This window comes from Phalacrocorax carbo, chromosome 3 (assembly GCF_963921805.1).
Source record: "Phalacrocorax carbo chromosome 3, bPhaCar2.1, whole genome shotgun sequence".
In the NCBI taxonomy this organism is placed as follows: Eukaryota; Metazoa; Chordata; class Aves; order Suliformes; family Phalacrocoracidae; genus Phalacrocorax; species Phalacrocorax carbo.
In genome coordinates, this window is record NC_087515.1 from 62659156 (window position 1) to 62681162 (window position 22007).

A 22007-nucleotide genomic window follows, 5' to 3' on the forward strand; every position below is an offset into this window, starting at 1 on the left:
ACTGCCTTGGTTGAAGATACAGGTCATGTTAGTCACACTGGTCACTTGCATTAAGCCATGTAAGCAAAGATTTGGGTTCCCATTAATAATAATGTGCTTCATTGGTTAAGAGGAGTCCCCAGACATGGCTGGTGGAACGGACACTTGACACTGTCTTCTCCCTTGGTAACAAAAACCTCCTTGTCCAGAGGAAGTTTCCTTTCTCATGAAAATACAGACTGGACTAACTGGAAAATGCCTGGCTGGGGCTGTTGACAGCACCAAGAGCAAAATCCCTGCCTGTTCAGGTAAGCCAGCAGGATCCTGCTCTGGTTGCAGCAATGTTCTCCTGCAAGAGATGTTTCCTCACCAGCAGGTCAGGCCCACGACCAGCCGGCTAGGTCTGCCCCAGCCTAGACTCCTACTTCCTCAGCCGTGGCCCTGCGTGCCTGGATGCAAGCATGGCGGGAGTCAGCCTTGAGAGCGGGTGGTGCTCTGCCTGCCTGTCAGGGCATGACAAATTGGCTTGTGCGGGCCGTCAGACGGCCGTCTGCAGGCTGCCTGCAGAGTGGTTGTGCAGGGAGAAAGCAGATGGGGCCAGGAGCATGCCCTGGCCCTCTTCCCTGGGAGTTTGGGCCTGGAGGTGCACCTCAGAGTAAGTCATGGGAGTCAAGATCATGCTTGCAGTGATGGTGCTGTAAATCTAGAGAAGGACCAGTGCTACCACTGTCCCTTCAACTTCCCCCTCCAGTTCAGGATGGAAAGAAGCGCAGGACCACACTGCGAGCCACAACTCGCAAGGTTCCTGCTCAACACCAGGGCAACCTCACAGGGGGAAACCAGGGAATGTATTTATCTTTGCGACATAGATCATAAAGTATATTTAATGAATGCAGTTCAGTTGATGAGTGAATGTCCTTCTGCTTAAAAAGAGGCATAAAATTGTGAAAGGCTAAATGAAGTTGGCATGCCTCTGTCTCTATATATGCACAAACAGATTTGACTGTAGTAAGACCGTAGCAAAAAAGATCAGAACATAAATCCATTCAGTTTAACCATCAAAAACTATTTCCTCAATGGACTGTCAAAAAAGGAGTCACTTTTATTTAATCTATTAATTTTGTGGGAGAAAGCTACATCTCTTATCCTCAAATTTATTTACATAAGGGGAAATAAGTGAGCCTGAGAGATGCCCTACAATTTAAAATTCAGTAGATTTTGCTTCTGGTTTCATTAGATTCTTTCCTTCTTGATTTTCAAAGACTTTTAAGCAACTGAGTCGTGCTACACAGGAAGATTACACAAAACAACCTGACTTTCAGAAGAATGATTGTTGTGGCTGAACCTTGGAGAACATGGTAAGAGGCCAGCTTAAAGTATTAGGTGTACCTTATTGTCAGTCTTATATCAGAGCTATGTTCAGCTGTGATAGTCCACTTTTCTTAGCAGGTTTTCATATTGCATTCAGGAAAGCAAAGTTATTTCAGGCTGAACAACAGCAACAACTATTCATGTCCTTCAAACAACACATCCCATGTATCTTTACGGTCAACTAATCTGATTCGTGTATGTAAGTTATTACCCTGTCACTTTATCAGAAAGGACCCAGTCATATATCCTCTTACTTCAGGGGAAAATTACAACAGCCTTAGGAAAAAACTTGCACTGAGTACCAAGACATGGCTGATACCAGAAAAATGGGAGCAGCTGGCAAATGAAACCAGCAGAGTCCCTTCCTTCCCATGCCAGCCCATCGGTGCTGCGACTTCGTTTATCCCAGTGGACTCCTGATGTCCTGGGACTTTGGGTATTCGTTCTGGTTCCTTGCCCGTAATCCCATTTATGGAGTAAGATATTGGACAGAGTCTGTGGGCCAGTTAAACTTGATGCTGATCCTACCACATTCTTCCCCTGTTTCAGGAGGAAAGTCCAGGGCAGCGATAGAAATCTGGGTACCAAAAAACATATGCCATCTTTGTCCCTGTGCAAGCCTAGTTGTACTGCCCTAGGAAGACACTGAGAAAGAAAAAGAAAAAAAAAAAATGGGAGGCAATTGCTGACAATGATAGCAATTTTTTGACACCTGACTTCTGATAAATAGAATCAAGTTCTTGATTCCACTTGCTGTCCTATATACAAACCCCATCCATGTGTGGTGCACCAAAAAGGAGGAAATAGCATCCACTCAATAAGAAAGGCCACAGAAAGCACCAGGGAGTTCTGCTTCTCCTGATTTTCTTGCCTGCCAGCACAAAGTGAAGTCATAATCTTTTAGCTTTAGCTTCCCATCTGTAGAAAAGGCCTATTTTCTTCCGTATACAGAGGGCTTGGGAGCTGACTTCTAGCTGTAACCTACCTTTCAGCATGCATTACATAGACATATATACAACACTTGGCATATGTAGCACTTAGACGAAATACCAGGCTTTTAAAATAGTCATTAACTGATAAAATACATATCAGTGTCCTTAGAAAGATAAAAATACATGTTTCTGTTAAAGAGTTTAAAAACCTACCTTTCTTCTTAAAATTCTCCTTATTAAATCTCTGACTTTATTCTGTCCCTTCTAAATGTCTAAAGCCTTTTTTGAGGAGCCATCTGAATCCCAGTCTGTCCCAACAGACTAGCATACCCATGTTCAGTCAGCTTTAGCAGGGCCCTGTCTCTGTGGGGACAATGACAACACAATAGTCTTGTCATCTGGAACGTCCATTTAGCATCCTATTTTTTCAAATACTTTGTGCTTGGTCTTCATTGCCATCTTCTTTAACCTAAATCCTGTAAAACCTGAAGGAAAGAACACATAGTTAAGTTACACAGTGATCAAGGATTATCTGACTAATAGAACTGTGCTATGTTAGAAAATATCTTGTAGCCCATAAAGAGAAAAAAATACATTGATCACAGAACCTATGAAAACATTCTAACTGTTCTTTGATAAAATGTTTAGCTGTTTTACATGTTATAAAAGTCAGTTTGTCAGAGTTATAAATAACAGTACAGCAGTCTACAAGTCAGATTAATGTATACCAATACAAAATGTATTCCATCAAGCGGTACAGTCATTTGTGTAGATCGCTTTTGTCAGTTTATTACTAACCTGATTGGAAACTCAGGATACTTCTAATGGATTTAATCTGGTAATAATAAACTATTGCTTATGCTAATGGTGCTATCCAGATTAATAGGTTTTAAATGGTTGGTGCTATTTTATTATGTCTCCCTGAGTAATGAACTGGTCTATATATGCACTGTAGATTGAAAGATGGAGACCAATAATTCAAGCAATATCATTACAGTGGTATTAATATGGGACATCTGAAAGGTTTTTTTCTTATACATTAAAAGGTAAAGTTGAAGTTTATGAAGGAGAAGTGATCTCAGTGTTTAATGTGTGCAATAGAAACTGTAAATAGCTGACAGAACACTAGGAAATTGGTACTGTTTGAGTGCCTCACCACTCCTCACTCAAACCATCTGTTAGGCACTTCTTCAGGGAAAAAAACCCACAATCTTTAGAAATGTTTGTTCTGAAAATGCAAATTAATATTTTTTTTTTATTTATTTCCAGTCACGTAGATAGATCTGTTTCTTACACCATGTCTGCACAGATATGGTGCCTATTTAACTACTTCAGAAAAAAGTTGTGAAGGCTCAGGCAGCCCATGCAAGATAAGTTTGAAATCTCTGTTTAGCTTTGCTAAAGGAGAAGGAGTGGAGCAGATGAGGGCACAGAGAGTGCACTTTGACTAGTGTTTTCACCTTGTGCCTGGCTCAGTTGCAGATGCTGAAAAATCCAGTTTTTGCCCTCGCCTCTCCTGCTCACATCCTCCAGCCCCCATTGCAAGTGCATTGCTGGTGCCACTGACAGTGCAGCTCCCACAAGTACTAGTGCCAGCAGAGGGGAGGTGGTGGAATGACAGGGCTAGGGACATCAGGAAGGGGAAGCTCATGTCTCTGTGCCACCATGGATTTATATCACTTTAAGCAGCTTGTGAAAGTTCACTGCAGAGCCCCAGCTCAGCAAGCTGCTCAAATATACGCCTAACTTGAGGCACACAGACTATCGGTAACAAAATATTGAAACATATGCTTTAACTTAAACCACATTATTAAGTGCTTCCTGAATTGAGATGTTTTCCTTCCCAGTATTTCTTCTCTTCCCATTCAGCATAATTTTATTCTTTCACTCCCTGCCAATATGCACTTAATTTCCCTCTTCGCGTATTGCCAGCAATCCCTCGACTTTCCAACTGCATACCTTTTCATTCTCTTAGGCTACTGCTGTCTTAATGTGCAATGCAGGGCCAGGGCATGGTTTTAGCCCTCTGCATGCAATCATGTATGTTGTTCAGCAGTGGACATGTTTCCTGGCAGGGTTTTGGCTTGTGCCAGGTAGCAGCCTGCTAGATACACCTGAGCACAGCCTGGGGAATAGCATGGGCTCTGGGCTGTTCCTGCCAGGTACTGTGTGTGATGCTGCTCTGTTTTGGGCAGGCATTAAAGATGCGAGTCCTCGAGGACAGAGAACGGGCCCTAGCCTGGTTCATTGACTAGCACAGATACAGCTTTGTTGTCTTCTGTCTTGTACGAGTCTGGTTGAAAAGCAATAAGAACCAAGTTAAAAACATCCAAATATCTTTAAATGAATCTGGATTCAGATTTCCATACCAGCCTGTTCTGGCATCAGAACATACGGTATGGAGGGAAAATCTACTTCTGCACCATTTCTAACTGCTGCACTGTCTGCTGCGGCCTTAGAGAGGCAGATAAGGGAAATAAAAAGCTTGTAAGTACTGCACTGTAAGTCATCTAGTCAGTCTGAGACAGCATAATTACAGATCCCAAACTCTAGACAAGTTTAGGTCACCAGCTACCCGATTTGTTGGCCCAACTATTTCTTTAATCAGAAGAAGGTTTCATTCTTGATTGTACTAATAGCACTTCACTGAAGCCAAGCTTGAAACTTTCTGTTTTCTCAGGACTTAGATGTTTGTTATGCTTTCCACAAATGTTCTTCCTCAGTTGTGGTAGCTTGAATGGCACAGAGTATGCTGGCAATCACTTGCTATATTCAACTTGATGGGTAATGCCTGTGCAGTCTCTGAAGACCTGTTGGGTGCTGCTGGAGGACTAGCACTGACGAGGGCTCGCAGATCTGTCAGGCTGGTTTACTGTCAACACAGCCACTACTTCGAACTGTGCATTATCTCCTCTGATAGATTATTCTATCCTTATTTCCTTTAATTTATCTGAAGCTATATCGCATCTCATGGATTCAGTGATCCCCCCCACCCCCCCGCCCCCCCAGTGTCTCCCACTTTCTTACTATATCTGGCTGCTAGAATATTTTTCGCATTTTAATCTTTTGACCAAAATCCATGTTAATTTACACTTCTGGAACATCTGTTGCCTACCGTCATGAGCTGTCTTCGGCCAGTTTTCCTGCTCTGAAACCAAACATGTAATTTTGTTTTTCTGAAAGAAAAGATTTTCACCTGAACTATTTAAACAGACCTTTACACTTACTTAGGGCAAAGAAAATAAGACAAAAAGATGACCTTTAATTTATTATATGGCTGTGAGTGAGGCTTCTGTGCCCATTGCTCACAGCACACGTGATTAGCTGCTGCCAGCTTTTCTGTAGTTTCAGAAATTTCTGGTCTGTTGAAATGTATTTACAGTTTAAATGAAGATGCCACAGACTTTAATTTGCTCTTTCAGTAATTTCTACAGACCAGGGACCTTGAGCCGGGAACATGGATGGCCATGCTGTAAGCCCAGGAATGAATCTCTACTTACTCATGTAGGTACCCACCAACTGACCTTCCCCAGCCGAACAGGCTTCTTGCTAGTTCCTTAACAGAATATTGTTATTACACTGGCAATTACAATTTTTAGCTTTAGGGTAAAAATGCTTTTTAAAGAATCTGTCAATGTCCTTATTGACCAAAAGACTCCTGTTTTTCTTTTCTTTCCTCATCTCCAGCGATTCCCCATGATTATACTGAGACCACAACTAAAATTGTTAACGAACAACATCCAATGAATGCAACCTGTTTGAATTCAGTAGTGTCCACCCATGTGAAAAATCCAATAATTCTCAAAAAGTAAGGAAACCATGTACATGCATACTGATAGTCACTGGAGATGCGAAAATGTTTGTATTAGTGTATCGATTTGGGCCAAATCGTACTTCTCCTCCTAGAGGTGTGTGAGAAATGTCATTGTCTATGAGAAAGGATGGAGGGGACAGGATTGTAAAGTCTAGGACACTTAAGCGTTTGTTTAACTTTAAGCCCAAGATAACATCACTGAAATCACTACATTTATTCCTGCACTTAACTGTTAAATATACCTTTACATACCAGCTTGACTTCAGACTTTACTATACTATACTGACTCTATGCAATTTTACCCAGCTCCCATTGATCTAAGAATTATTGTGCAGTCCTTAGTGGGTCTTAAGTGATATTAAATATTCCATTAGAGAAATGTTGTTTCCATTACAGTTTACAATTTTAACATTTAAAGACTGCTATTAAAATATGTAGCTTTATAACATACTTTGTTCGTATATGTAGCAGATTGCTACTTACTGGCAACTGGTCATGTATTAATTTTTCAGAAACATGTTTCCTGAATATGACTAATGACTCACATCCCTTTCACATCTCTTTATTACAGATGAATGGTATATGGATTCTGAAACGCAAAACATATGCTGAACACCTAACTGGGCTGACAATGGCTCAAAAATATTAGAAGTTAAAAAAATCAGTTAATACAAAGTTGGCTGTCTGGGTATTTCACATTAACGAACCTGTGGTATTCAGAAAATAGAGTTTATATTGATCTTTTACCTATTAGAATTGGTTACATCATGACAAATCCGTATCCTGCTGGAGATCTTTTAATGCATTTCTGTTTTCAAAGCAGAAAATATAACATCCTATGCAATTTTTCTTTCATTATGAAGAAGAAAAACAGTGCAAGGATGAACTGAAATTTTCATCGAATGCTTCTCCATGTAATTTTTGAAACTGAAGACAGTGAAAAAACCCAAAAGTAGTCACACATTTGCACAAAGAGAGGCTAATTGTGACTGAAAAAAAGAAAAAACAACGATAAATTGGTAGGAAGGTAAGAGTTACCACTACTGCAGCCAGATGAAAGCTCCGTGTAATTTATTGTCTTCAAATTGTGGCCAGTTACATCGCTTAGGGAAAGAACTTCCTCTTTTTGTCTTCTATATCTTTTCTGTGATACACCCTCTTCTGCCAGCTAGCAAGCAGTTTAGGGACTGACCCCCGGAGCATCTGTGTGTATATGGGCCATTGCTTTAATAGCCAATAATGGACTATCTCACAGCTAATGAGGTGAATCTTCTTTTGAAGACATTCATACTATGGTACTGCATTCTTCTGCCATGGGTCCACGCTTTAACTGTGTGCTGTGTCAAGAAAAGGTTCTTTTTGCTTGTCTTAAATCTGCTATCTGGTAGTTTTCTCGGGGTGGGAGTGGGGGGGCAGGGACCTTGTGGGGTTTTAGATTTTCAGAATATTGGTGAGTGTTCACTTCTGGCTCACCCTCTCCTCATGGTTAATAATTTAATAGATACTACCAAAGGGATGACCACCCTTCCTAATCTATCAAACCTTTCCTGTGCTTGAGAGCCCCGGCAGCTGGCACACATGCCTCCGGGGTTGCGTGGCAGGGAGCTCGAGGAGCGGTTCGCAGCTAGGAAAAACAACCAGCTCCCAAAGAGCTGCCACTGCAGCAGCCACTGCAGCAGCCGCCGCTGGCTTGTGCCCTGCCTGCAGGAGGATTTAGCCAGTGGAGCAGTCCTGCTGGGAGCATGGTGGACAGAAAATGACCAGAAGTGCATTGGGAATACGCCACCCTAGATTTCTATGGCTGTACAGCCTTTTTATCCCTTTAATTTCAGAATAAATCCCAATAATTGCTCTGTTGTCTTGGCCAGCGCTGAACAGTGAGCTGATAGTTTTGCAGAACTGCCCACAATGGCTTCCAGACCATTTCTGCTCGGTGATAGCTAGTATAGGCCCCGTGACTGTGATGGCGAGTTTAGAGCTAGATCTCGCCCTGTTTTGTGCTTGCTGACAATGAATTTTATTTCACTTCTATCTCCTGCATATGTGAAACCTTAAATGGTACAGTTTCAGGTATTAAGGGATTTTAATGTACTGTATGACAGGTTGGTTAAGACTGTGACAAAACTGGTAGAAACACTTCAAACTTATTATACACATTTTCAAACTGTAAATATATTAAGATGTTTATTCTAAACTGTATTCTTTTATTTCTTTACTTTCCAGCTGAAGTTTTGAGGAAATTCTTCATGAAAATTTTTGAGAACAATATTTCTTACGAACAAATATGTTCAATACAGAAGTGTGATGAGCTTTAAGGACATATTATCTGTTAATTTCAGTGAATCAGAATTTTAGATGTTTTGATTATCTGCTGTAATGTACATCAGCAGAATTTAAAGCACTGACTCCAAAGTGAAAGGCTCTGATGAGCCTCAAACCTGAAAGTTTTTCAGTTACCCAGTTCCACATATTGTAATGAAAGCAATTGGTCTTGTTAAAATACTTATTTATGTTCCACTATTACAACAGTTGAGACAACATTGACATCTGTTTCAACTTTTTTGATAGCAAAAATGATGCATTACTATGCATGAATAACTCAGTGGCATGCAACACAGGTAATGAAAGGACACTCTTCTAGGTGTGTCAAACAAGTTATGGCAACAACTGTGTAAAGTTTCCTTTGAGCTTGTTCAGCCGAATGATTAACTGAGACAGTGCGCTATCAAAGGTCACTACTATCTGGCGGTAAAGCCAGTTGTTCACTCATGTGTTAAAAAAGCCTAACTAATACCTAAACTGCAAATACTGTGTATGCAAGTATTGCCAACACATCCATGTGTTGTACTGATTATCCCCAGATCTAATATTTTCTTACAGTTGTAGAGATAATGCTTGATACTTATCCTACTTTTGGCAAAAGTGGCAATGTAGGGGTAACACTGATACTTGCTCTCAGGCAGAGGATTTATTTTTATCTCAAATTATGCTGCTTACACGTGAATTAGACGGAAGTAGCCTGGATTGCATTTGCTCATGTCCATCTTCATGACCTTCCAGTTGCTGAGTTTGCAAACTTCCATAAACCGAACACTAATTCCTTATTCGAGTTAGTAGTGTGAAGGCCTGGAAAGTTCAGGTTTGGGAAAGAACGTAAGAAAGTCCTTCAGTAGGTGGCACACTTCCCTCTGGATCAGTTGTGAAGGAAGGTATTCGCAGGATGCTCGAGGCGCTGGCCTGTGGGAAGATTCCTGAGATGCAAAACCAGGAGGGCAACCGATGTGGTTAGGAAGGTTCCCATGGCATGTGCCAGAAGACTAAAGGAGGTAGGATCATTTGGTCAAATTCTAGGTAGCTGCAACTTAGTTAATGTCGTTTTTCTTGTCCAAAGTGCCCTCTGCCATTCTGAGATGCCAAGATATTCTCCTTTACTCTGTTTTCAAGTTGTCACTACTCACTACTAGAAGTCATCTGCCCCTCTGTCTCCCTCCAGTCCATACATGAAATTCTCTATACATGAAGGACTTGAGGTTTCTCTGAATTGGAAAATGGTGCAGAATTGTAAGTTGCCTATATGAGAACATTGCTAAACGGAAAGCTATGAGGTCTAATGGGAATATAAATAGGTAAGCTTTTAGAAAATTAAGTTACTTAAGTGTTCAGGTTATATATAACTCATAAGTTGCTAAATCACGCCATGTCTTTGGCAGGCTCTTACTTCAGCTCTTCCTAAAAAAAGTGGGGCAAGGAGGGGGAGAGAAACCAGTATAGTATACAAAATACCTAGGAGCTGTTACTTTTTGTTTAAAGGGAAATAACCAGTGCTTGATAACATGGCCCTCTTGTTAGCAAGGCAAAATATTTTCTCAGAATGTCTAAAAGTAAGGGTCTTTCAAAAACTTAATTGGACTGTGATATTAAAAAGGATGATCAAAGAGAATCTGGCTATAGCACTTACACATGAGAAGTGCACATAATCACTTGGCTGAGTTTCTGGTCACCATTGTACATTTTCCTATTCAGCTTGCTAATTAGCTGTGAAAAGATGGAAATGAGTAAAAATAATCAAATTGTATTTAAAAATATTTTCCCAGAATTCATAGGCTTTAAAAAATATTCCCATGAAAGGGGATAATTTCAGAAAATTCTGCCTTTTTCATTCTTCCCCCCCTTCCAAGGTCAAGTGATGATATGTTATTATCAAGCTGTTGATACACGCAGCATGTTAGCTCTGCATCTGGAAATACTTTATGTGGAGAAAATAACTTTTTTTTTTTTCTTGGGGGAAAGCTCAGTATTGCAGAAAATATTTTTTCTTCAGGAAATAGAGCCATTTGTTCATTAGCAGGCAAATAGTACTCCCCTTCCTTTGGGCCCTATGCCAGAGTTATTTACACACAGGCTTGTTCAGGCTAACCACCTTGGCTTCTTGCTCCTTTTCACCATTTGATACCTTATGAGCTTGAAGCTGTTGTGGATAAAGAAGTGCTTCACTGTGACTTCTTTGTGTTCTGTGGAGGAGTCACTGGCACACTCCCCTATCAAGAAAGATTACCCTTGTTTGTGTAGGAGAGTAGACAAACAAGATACAGCAGCCCGGATTCAAGTAACGCACAGGGAGAGGTGTTGGGAGGGTGAATCGGCAATGTCTTTTTCTCTTTTTTCATAAGATGTCACTTGAGCAAAACGAAAGCAATGCGTACTAATGGGAAAGTGGAACGCTGTGGCTGGAAATACGTTTTATGGTATTAAATGACTGGTCTGCTAGTTACCTCTAAGAAGAAGAGCTTGAGATGGTGAGTAGAAGGTAGGTATCTCTCAAAATAAATATCCCCTCAGCTATGTGAATCAATACTCCTCTACAAGCTGATTTTGTGATGTGTTTGGCATCCAAAGTAAAGCAGGAGACAAATGCAGCCCTTTCAGGACTCTCAACAAGCCTTCTGATCTAGGTCAGTCTCCCTTCTCACTCTCCTTCCCAGCCCCAGAAACACCAGGGGTGCCCTCTTGGGCTCTGCCAGCATCCCTGAGGAGGGGCCAGTGGCAGGGACCCTCGCCCTGGCTGGACATCCATCGTCCCAGCATCCAGCTCAGGGCCCTTCCCTCGCTCACACGGGCAGGAAGAGCAGATCCTCCAAAGAGTCCTTCCCCTTCCAGCATTGGAAAGCCAGTGGCTTAACTGGTAAGCGTAAGGAGCACTGAGTGTAACTAGGGAGCTGGAAAAGGCAGTGGTGGGAGTGGAAGGGGCAAGAGACATTGCGGTCCAGGCAGTCGGAAAGAGGAGTGAGGGGAAAGGGAGGGAAGCTCCTACGCAAATAAGCACGGTGCCTTTTGAACACCATCGATAGGAAACTACTAGTGTTTGTTTATTTATGAGGAGGGCCATTCCCAGGCAGTTTCCTATAGGTTTTCTCACTTAATCAAACCTTAAGAAAGAGGATGCTAGACAGCGAAATAACGCCACCAACACTAATTTTAATTTGCGCTCCTGCCCTCTGAGACTTTCAGAAGATTGGATACATTTGGTCCATTTTGCTTTACACTGCTCACACTGAAATCAATAGATAGTATCAACCCCCTTTATATCAAGGAATTGCCTCTTTTGGTGAGGCTGTATCCGTAACAGCTTTGTGGGTACCAAGTAATTTTTCCCAGAGTAAGAAGGGATGAATTGCTTTAAAATTGTTAACTATTTTAGGAATGCTAATTTAACATTTCAACTCAACTGCACTATTACAGAAAAATTATGTAATGCTTTCTATTATTGACTTTGGGAGCGGCACAGTTTACAAAACTGATGGATTCTGTACGTTGAGATCAAACCAAGTTTTCAGAATAATTCATACTTTTTAATAAACTGTGAACATCATTGCTGAATATTATCATTCTGCATTGTGCTTGCTAGTAGCGGCAGCTGTGATGGCCAAGGTGCTTTCCAAGCAGCAAGACTGACTTCTTTCCTGACGAATCTGCAAAATCTGTACTTAAATAACAGCTGTAAATCTCACACCTGAAAGCTCCCTTAGTTCCCTTCTCAGTTTAGTTGGAGTGATAGTTTGATGAAATGCTGGATGTAAATGTGAAAAAAAAAATCTAGAGGGAAATGATAGGACGGTGTGGTGCAAGGACATCATTATTAGGTTGTGTTGTTGTCACAAGCAGGCAAGAGAAAGTGATTCAGATGTCTGCTGCCTCTCTGTGGAGTTACTGGCAGGAGTTTGTGAGGGAAACTACCCGGCCATCCCAGCTGCAGTCCCTCTGCGGGACGGTGCTCCTGCCTCCTGCTTCCCGCGGGAGGGGAAAGGGGCATCGGTCGGGGAGGAAGGTAGGTTTGCACTCAGGCTACGCTCATACCCCTACAGTGTTGCACAAAGGGGGAGTGGGCTGAAGGAGCCGTGCAAAGACCTCCCTGCCTCTTTGGCCGGGGGTCTCCTCCACAGTAAGGACTCTTGCAGCTGCAAGGCGTGCAGCCTGTCAAAACCTCCTCTGAGGCTCGAGCCAAACAACTCAAGTACGACAGTCAAGGTCTCTGAGCACGCGCGTAGCTTCAGCCTCTTCCCCGGGACCGCTACGGTGCCCAAGGTGCAGCTCCAGCTCGCACCTCTTGTAGCCACAGTGAAGGAAATGGCTGTGGCTCAGATGCCGCAATACCAAGAGAAAGAGAACATGGGAAAGGATGCAGAGTAAAACTCGTTGAGATAACCAACGTAATTGGAAAGAGACCTTTATTTTGAAAAGCATTATGGAGAGAACACTTTTTTTTTTTAACTTTGCTTTGAGAATAACTGTCAATAAACACTTTTTTAAAAATTATTTTGAAGGTTGACCCTTGTTGCAGTAGCTTCTGCGGGCTGGACTCTGTGACAATAAAAATGAGCTTCTGAAGTCTTGTGAGGGGCAGGAGAGGAGCAGACAACGCTGGGCATACAGCAAGGAGTCAAATGTGTTGGTCAGGAGTCTGCAGTTTCCCAGAGGGTTGCCGTGGCAAGCGGCAGGATGGGAAAACCTCGATTTAGAACGCACTCTCAGCACTCCTGTCTCCCACTGACTTATTCTGACATGACATCAAATAAAGATCACAAGCCCAAGGTCAATATGTTTACTCAGACAGAATAATTCCAGTCAAACCGTACTGGGTGTCAGGAATGACAGTATCACTTACACTGAAAACCAGGAAAACAAAGACAGGCATGCCCGCAGACTTAGCAAGGAACAAGCAACTCTTTGTTGGCTGCGGAGCAGTCCTCTTACTAGTACTGCACACACTGGCAGCAGCAAGCCCCTTCTGTAACAGAAGCCATAGGTTTTGGCAAAATTACGATCACGCGAGATGCTTGTGCCCGTATCACTTGAGGCGAATCCCAAGAAACCCCGAGACTCTCCTGCCCCTCCTGGATTGAGCGCAATGAAGCTCTGGGGACCCGACGCAAAGGCCACCAAAGTCAACAGGGGCCAAGGGCCGTATTGGGATGACCGGGTATTTATTAGCGGATTCTGTGCGCCTGTATTGCCAACCCCGGGCACTGAATCGTTACTAGTCCCTAAAAGCTGCAGGCATGACTTAAAATTCTTAACTACTAAAACTGTGAAATAATAGTTTTGTTTGCCCTGGCATCTGCTGTTAAGAACTGCTGCTTTCGGGATTTATGTGCATGCACTCTCCTTCCCATTCAAGAGGCAGAGATTTTTTTTCTTGATGTGAATCAATAACCTCAGGTGCTAGCACGACTTCTGATGTCACGGTGACACCGCTGCGAGCCGGCATCACTTCGAGTCACCTTATGGTAGCCTTCAAATGCGGTTGAATGGCTTCCCCAAAATAAAACCATTCTGCAAACACTGAATATTAAACGAAGACCGTCTTTCAAAGCCCCAGCACTCCTCAGTGCCGCAGCGAGCCCGAACCGGGGAACCAGCCGGGTGAACCGTGCTCTCCGAGCAGCCGCGGCAAATCTAAAGAGGCCAAAAGCGGTTCCCCATGAGCCCGGGGGCGCCTGGCTGACTCAAGGGTTAACCAGCTCCCGGTTCGGCGGCGGCCCCGAGGGCCGGCGGCGGGACGCTCCCACGAAGGGCAAGCACCGCCTCGCCTCGCCCAGAGGAGAGGGTATTCCCCCCGCGGCGCCGCTGCCCCGCGCAGGGGGGTGGAGGCGGGGGGGGAGAGGCGGCCCGGCTCCGGGGCCGGCACCGACGGCTGCTGCGGGAGACCGGCCCCGCCACCGGCCCCGGCCCCGCCCCGCCGGACGTTGCGGGAGCTCATTGGCTGCGGGCGGCCCCGTGAGTGGCGGCGGCGGCGGTGGGGGGAGGTGGGGGCGCGAGCCCGGGGCGGCCGTTAGCCGGCGTGACCTGGCGGCGGTGGCAGGCAGCGGCGTCCCCAGCCCTCGGTCCCCTCCGGCAGCCTCCGCCCGTCCTCCCGGTGTCGCGGGCTCTCGGGGAAGGCGCTTCGCCGAGAGGCTGTTAAAATAAATGTGCGTCTGTGCGGCAGAGCCCCGGGGGGCTGTGCCCGCGGCGGGCGGGCTCCCTGCCCTCCGGAGCGGCGGCGAGCCCCGCCGTGCCGGTGTGCTGTGCGGCCCCTGTGAAAGGGCCGGGTACCGGGTGGTCAGCCAGGGTCGGGCCGCCCGCGCAGCGCGCACAGCCGCCCCTGGTTTCGGAGGCGCCCGCCGGGGCCGGGCGGGGAAGCCAGGGTCGGCGGCCGTCACGGGGAGCCCCGGTGCCGTATTGTTCTTCCTGACAGATAACGTGATCTTGTCCAGGCGGGAGCGAGGGGGGCGGGGGGGCCGGGGGAGAACGGGAAGGAAGCGGGGGGTGGGGGGGGAGGACGGGGAGGCAGGAGGATCCCGCGTCCTCGTAGGAAATTCTCGGGGCGGGAGGGCGCGCGGCGAGCCGGGGCCGGCTCTCCTGGGAGTTCCCTCGGCGGGGCGGGAGGGGCGGGAGCGGCGGTCTCCGCCGCCGGGGAGAGGCCGCGGCTTCGCCCTCCGAAGCCCTGCCTCCTCCCCCCCCCCCCCCCCCCGCCCGCCCGGCGCACCTCTCCCCCCGCCGCCCCGCGCGCAGGCAGAGGGGCGGGCAGCGCCCATCACCCCCCGCCCGGGCGCTGCCGCCGATCGCTCCCTCTCTCGCTCTCCGCCGGCGCGCGGGGGGACCCGGGGGTGACGTCACGGGCGGCGCGCTCCCCGCGCTCGCTCCGCGCTCGCCGCCCTGTAACTTGTGTTCTGGGAAGTGGTGCCAGGAATAGCCCGGCGGATCCGCCTGCAGCGCGGCGCGGCGCGGCGCGCTCCCTCCCTCCCGCCCCGGCCAGGGCGGGCTGCGGCTCCCGGGCCTCCGCCTCTCCCCCGTGCAACACCAGCCCCTCCGCCACTGTCAGGGTGATGGTGATGATCCTTCCCAAAAAGAGGGAGAGAAATGACCTGCCTTAAGCTAAATGCGTGAAACGGGCGCCCCTCGGCCGCTGGATATATCTCTCTCTGTCTTTATATATAAAGAAGCACCGCCGGCCACCTCACTCCAGGCGAGCCCTTAGCAAAGGAGCAACAAGAGCGCCCGGCGGGATCGGCAACAACAACAAGGGCAGCGGGAGGGCTTCCCTCCTCCCTCCTCGGTGACTCTCCAGGTGAGCAGCAGCGGCTGCTGCGGGCAGCCCCCTCCTCCCTGCCCGCTCGCCCGCCCGCCGCTCGCCCCCTGTTACCGGCACCAGCTGACAGCCGCGCCGCGCCGCGCCGAGCCGTGCCGCCGGCGGGGGGCGGCTGCCGCCGGCGGCGGGGCTCGGGCTGGGGGCGCCGCGGGGCCGGCTTTCGGGCCGCGGCGGAGGGGGCGCTTGCCGAGCCCCCCGCCGCCTGACGGCAGCGCCCCAAGTGCCGCCCGAGGGACTGGAGGGGCGGCCGCCGCCGGGCGACCCCCGGCCCCGGGGCTGCGGGGGTAAATGGAGGGCAGGCGACGGGGGTGGGGACGGGCGGGGGGAAGCCGGCGGGGCTGGAAAACCGCCGGACCGGTAAGTCACCTCTGTAGCGGCGGCGGCTCCGGGCGCTGGCAGTCACCGGCACCGTCCCCGGGGCACCGCGGCCGGTGGCCCTTCCCCCGACCCGGCCCGGCGCCCCGCTGAGCCGGCGAGGGAGGGGGCTGGGGCCGGGGACAGGCCTTTGTCGGTGACACGCCGTTAGGAAATGCGGGGAATACCCGGCTTGTGAGTGTATGCAGATGAGGAGCTGGCTGCCTTGCGTAATCCCCTCCTGCGGCGGGGAATGGGCATGGTCACCGCCGGGGAGAGGCGCCCGCGGGGGGGCCGCCCCGACGGGGCTCTCTCGGCGGCCTCCGGCGCCCTGCGGAGGGGCCGCCCGGCGCGGCGGCGGCGGGGGCAGGCGGGGCGCCGGGGGGGGCGGGGTGGGCCTCGGCTCCGGCACGTCCCCGCGGGGGGCGCCGGGGGACACTGAGGGTGCGCGTGTGTGCGTGCGGGGAGACCCGCCGCCGCGCCGGGGCTGCATCCGTGTGCCTGCGTGCCCGTGTGCGCGCTGCGCCGCGGTGACTGTTCCCTGAAGTGGGTGGGACGTTGGCCCGTTCCGGGAATGTTCCATGACGTGTAAACGCCACAGGAAGGGGGTTAACGAGGGGCTCGGCCGGGGCCGCCGCTGCTGCCGGGGCCCTCCCCCACCTCCCCGCCGGCCGACGGGGCTGCCGCGGGGGCGGGAGGGGGGGGGGGGCGGCGGCGCGGGGGCTGCCGGGGGCACGGTCCCTTATGTAACGCGGGGTGCGCGTGCGGCCGGCGGTGATTATGTAAGCGGCACGTCCGCGCCTGTCGCACAGGACGGCTCGCGCCAGCACCGCGCGGCGGGGGGCAGGCGGGGCCGGCCGGCCGGCCGGAGGGACGCTGCGGCGGACTGCCTCTGCGCGTCCCCGCCGTTGGGGGGAGGCGGCGCGGGGAGGGGAAAGCCCCGGCTGGGCTCCCCCCGGGCGATGGTGCCCCGGACGTCCTCGGGGGCTCCCGGCTCCCCGCCGCGGCGCGTCCTTCCCCACCGCGGGGGAGCGGAGCGGGAGGGCGGGGATGCCTCGGCCCCAGGTGGGGAGAGCCCTCCTCCGGGAGGCCCCGCCGCCCGGCCGGCCCGGGGCGAGCCCGGCCACCGGCGAGCCCGCCTTGTCTCCGCGAGCAGGCGGCCGGGGCTCTCCCCGGGACAGCGATAAAGGTCCTCCGAGCTTAATTTCCCAGAAACGGAGTTCTCCTTTTCTGATTAGTTGGCAGCAATGGTCAAAAGTTATTTTGAGGTGGCTCTTTTTTTTTTTCCTTCATATGGTAGTTGAAGAAATTAAACTTCTACTCAAACGTTAACGTTTTTCTTTTTGAATTCCAATAATTCTTAAACACCCTTTTAAGTTAAACCCATAGAAATACGAATGAGCTTCAGCAGAAATATTTTGCTAAATAATTCCCCTTCTCTCATATTAAAATGAAGTCAACTTTAATACAAAGCCCGTCTGGTTTTGTACGTTATTAAACAATACAGAAAACATTTTACGCCTGTATGCCTATTTAGCCAAGGGTGTTACTTTTCCCTTTTTTTGATGAAGGCGGTAAGTCAGGCTGCCGGGGTGGCGAAAGCAAAGCGCTAATCGACGGGTCTGTGTGGCTGCTCCCTGGAGCCGTGGGTGCAGGCGGTACCCTGTGCCCTGCCTGAGCGCAGCTCCTAGCGCAAGGGGGCTCCGGTCCTCGTTCGGAGTTCTGGGGACACCGACTAATTAGTCATTACCAAATTGAGAGAACTACTGGTCTAACAAAGGGCAGATTCAGTGGGCCCAGTTTTCAAATTCTGTTGTTGTTGTTGTTGTTGTGAATCGCCACGGACTGCCAGAGGAATTTGATCCTCAGGTTATGAGGACGCAGGGCAGAATCCTCAGTATTTTGATAGTGGAAATGATACGCAGACAAGCTAAAAAAAAAAGTGCATCTGTTTTTAGAGATAGGAGAGTCTCTGTCTGTTAGGTTTGCAGCATGTGGACGTATTTAGATAGATGCCCTGTAACCTGGGGCTTATATTTATTTACAGTTAGATGTTAAATCTTTCCTTATCCTTCCAGTCAGGAGATACTTCTGAAACTTCAGGTATGAATTATCTGAAACTTTCTTCATAATGTTTTTGCTTTGCCTCATTTTTTTTTTTTTTTAAAAAAAACACCATTGTTAGTGTTGTAGATTAGGCTGAGAGGGTTTTTTCCATGTGAGTTTTAAGAAGTTTCTACTGTCATCTGTAAATGCGTGTAACGTTACTGTGGTTTTCAGCTGTGCAAAGGCAGCAGCAGTACGGTACAAAGTCAAGGTGTCATTACTGTTGTTGATAGAACCATCCACGTTTTTAATGTTTTATAGGGTATTGTGTTGACTTTATTTTCCAGTGGCTATGGGGCACAGCAGGTATGTATGTCCTGGCTGAGGTGGCATGTCAAAACATCACTGCTATGAATAAGAATAAAATTGGGCAGCACTTGTCCAATGTAGAGGACTTTTAATTGTGTATCTAAGTCCAATTGTGTGGCAACAGCGCAGAACGCTTCTTTACAAAGGCAGATTTTTAGATTCTCAAGTGACTAGATTGCCTCATATGTGAGATCTGTTTACAAACCTTCTTGTTACTATGAAGACAAAACAGAGAGCCATATGCATTCATGTGGTCCTTGCTGAATAATGGTACATGTGTCTACTTGAGTGTTTGGCACTATATCATGTTTGGTTTATGTGGTGGCACCCTACAAGGCCATTCTTTTTTGACTTTTAACTATTTCTAATACCATTGACTGGACTCGGTTATATGAATAAACTTATGACACTGGTCCACATGTTTGTAACTAAGCTGGAAGTTTTTGAAGCGGGATGTTTATTGTCGAGCATTTTGCCAAACTTCTTTGTTTATGCATTTGTTTATTTAGGTGCTGCTTGTTTTTAAAAGGATTAAGGTGAATGGGTTTTAAACAAAAGTGAAAGTAATGAGTACCATTTTGCATATTCCTCTCCTCATCGGTTTTAAGTCATCAGCGGGGGCAGTTACTGTTAGTATTTTTGAAATTTAACCGTATCAGGGAAGGTAATAGAAATATAGGAGCTGCGTGTCTGGCAGAAGTGGTTTACTTAGTGAAATACTGTAATACTTACCCATCAAAGAGAAAAATGGGTTCTATTTAAGAGTATTATTGTAGAGTATATACAAGTCACAGTTTTGTGATTTAGGTTATGAAATATGACATTATGAAATATGGAATATGGCAATATGGCAAGCTGTCTTTCAAATTTGAGTATGGTGGAGCTTTGTAATAAGCTGTGATCGATTATATTGATAGCTGTCCGTCCAGCTCTGTAAGCAGAGCTCAGCAAGTACTAATTCCGTGTAGTTCTCGCTTGATTCTGTATAAGAATTCCAGGTAAATTACCAGAGCTGAGAACTAACTTTCTCTGCCTGTCTTAGGTCCCAGCATAAGTCAGGCCCAGCAAAACTTCGTTCTTCATTTCAATGGCCTTCGCACAGGGTAAAGAGAAGAAAATGTTTTATCCATCTTACCTCAATCATTGAGAAGAGGTGAACCTGACAGTGTGTGGTTTTGAGTTGTTGGTCCTCCTAGCAGGAGGAATACATAGTTATTACTACATCTGATGGGTTAAAGTTTTCAGCAAGAGTTAATTGCTAATACTTTTGGGAGCTCCGCAGAAGTGTTGAGTGCAGAGGCTGCATACCTTTGTTGTTTGAAAAAGGTCCGATAAGTTATGAGGAAACTGCTTTAAAAATTCTTGTATTTAAAGAGGCAGGTTATTTTTTCTTAACAGATTTCTTAAACGGTATCTTTGAAGTGGTATGTTACAGATTAAAATAACTACTTTGGAAGTTATTTGATTTTCTCCTGTAATTTAACTGTTTTGTTTTGTTTTTTCCTTCAGTAGAAGGAACAATCTAGCAGTTCATGAAGAAGTGAAGAAACAGCAAGGGGAAGAAGCTAGATGGAAAACTGAGAATAGTGTTTTTCATATGTTTCAATCAGTAATTTTGGATGCTACATTTAATTAAAGTAGCACAGAATTATCACAGAAGAATGAAAGTTTCAGGCTGGCTATGCCTTTTTAATAGGAAATAGCAGCTTCGTACAGTTTTGTTTCTCTTTTTGGGGCTTAAACATTTTTATAAGACTTTGCAACTTTTCTAGTTCAGCAGGAAATATTAAAAAGCAATTCATTGGGGCCATATTTTTCATTCTCGAGTGAAATTACGACTTGTAAAAGGGCTGGTCTGACAGCCTGAGAGCAAAAATCCATTGTAAATAGAAGTATTAGAAGTTTTTCCATGATAACCAACTAGTGAGCCTCTACTTGGACCATAAGAAATCATTAGTGAATTTAAAGAATATGTTAATCTCTGGAAACATCTGATTTTTGGGTTTTTACTGAAATAGCAAGTGGGAGGCACAGCATACCTTCTATCTTAGCATTCTGAACTTTTGTTCATAAACTAAACAGTTGACTTTACCCTAACCACTCATTTGTTGTAGGTCCCTCCCAGTAAGATTTGTCCCCAGGAACCTCTCTCACAAAGCTGTGAGCATGGAAAAGGGGTGAGAGGGTTTGGGTAGGGGAAACAATCTGATGCGGTATTTCCAAATCCCCAGTGTGAAATAATCAGAAGACGTACACTTTGCCTGTCAAATTAAAAGTCTCTTGCCTGTTTTTTATTGTCTTGTGATTAATTTATCACCATCATTAATATGATCTAAGCATAGGAGTTTCTTCTTGCCCTGAAGAAGTTTTGTGGATTCTGGGTGCTTATTTTAATTTGTCCTTCAGGCACATTTTGTACACCTGCAAAACGGTCGCTCTCTGCTCTCTGTATGCCAGGGTAGGAGCAGTGGATTGTGGACCACAGCTGTTTATGGTCACAGCATTCCTTGTGTTTCCATATTTCCTTGTTCTGCCCTGGGCATGCCTCTTTTACGGTTTCTTGAAACTGCATATTGCCTTTTGCTTTTTCACAGATTTATATGTGAGTAAGCAAAAACCTATACGTGGTTTTTTTTCTCCACTTTCTCTGGATGGGGGTTGCAGGGCGTACTCACCAAAAAAATGTACCACTGAGATGGTAGTGTCCTTAAAGTGTACCAATGTGGATGTAATTATCTGATACAAATTCCCCCCTGTACATGGTTATGCTGATATGACTAGTGTGTAGAGTGATTATATCAATTTTTCTGAGTTTGTTTATGCGCACTCTACCTCTGCCAGTGTAGACTTGGTCTCAACAGAAAAGTTCTTTCTAAAAATGACGTAGTCACAGTCTAAAAATGACATATGTAATTTCTAAAAATGACATAGTCTAGAAACCATAAATAATGTAATAATGTAGTTGGTAATGGGCTTATGGCCACTTCATGTGCACATGAGTTTGTTTTGTCTCACCTCAATTTGTGTTTAACATAAAATTATTTTATTGTTTTGGGGTTTTTTTTTTGTGATTGACAGTTCTGTCCTAATATGCTTACAGAGTTTGAAAAATGCAGCTCTAATATACAAGAAATTTCAACCTACACAAAAACAAAATGGTAAAGAATATCTCTGTTTTGGAAAATTTAAGTTCACTTCATCACAACTTAAGTTGTAATAAAATGCCGCAGCTCTGGCTAAAATCTCTGATTTATGTAAGCTGCCAAAGGGGGGAAAAGAGATGTACAGTACTTTTTGAAAGACATGGTTTAATTGCTGTTGTGTCATACGGGAGGAACTCAAGGTTCGATTGCTACAGAAAGTTTCTTTTTTAGATAGTGGTTTATCGGAAATTCTGTACAAAGGAAAGCAGTTAGAGAATTTGCATGTATAGTTCATTTTAATAGAAATGTGAAAACTAGAGAAGCTAAAGGGAATTGAAATTAGAGTGTCAGGTGACATTTTGAAGGTAATGCAG

General features: G+C 46.5%; 1 protein-coding gene across 4 annotated transcripts in view; it reads left to right on the top strand.

Annotated features, from left to right (window-relative positions):
- The first annotated feature begins 15563 nt into the window (after window positions 1-15563).
- HIVEP2 (HIVEP zinc finger 2) overlaps window positions 15564-22007 on the top strand; it is a 143221-nt gene continuing 136777 nt past the window's right edge. For all 4 annotated transcript variants that reach the window (XM_064447138.1, XM_064447142.1, XM_064447139.1 and 1 more), the window contains exon 1: window positions 15564-15700. The gene's annotated coding sequence lies outside the window, so the exon portion shown is untranslated. The remainder of the gene's footprint in view (window positions 15701-22007) is intronic.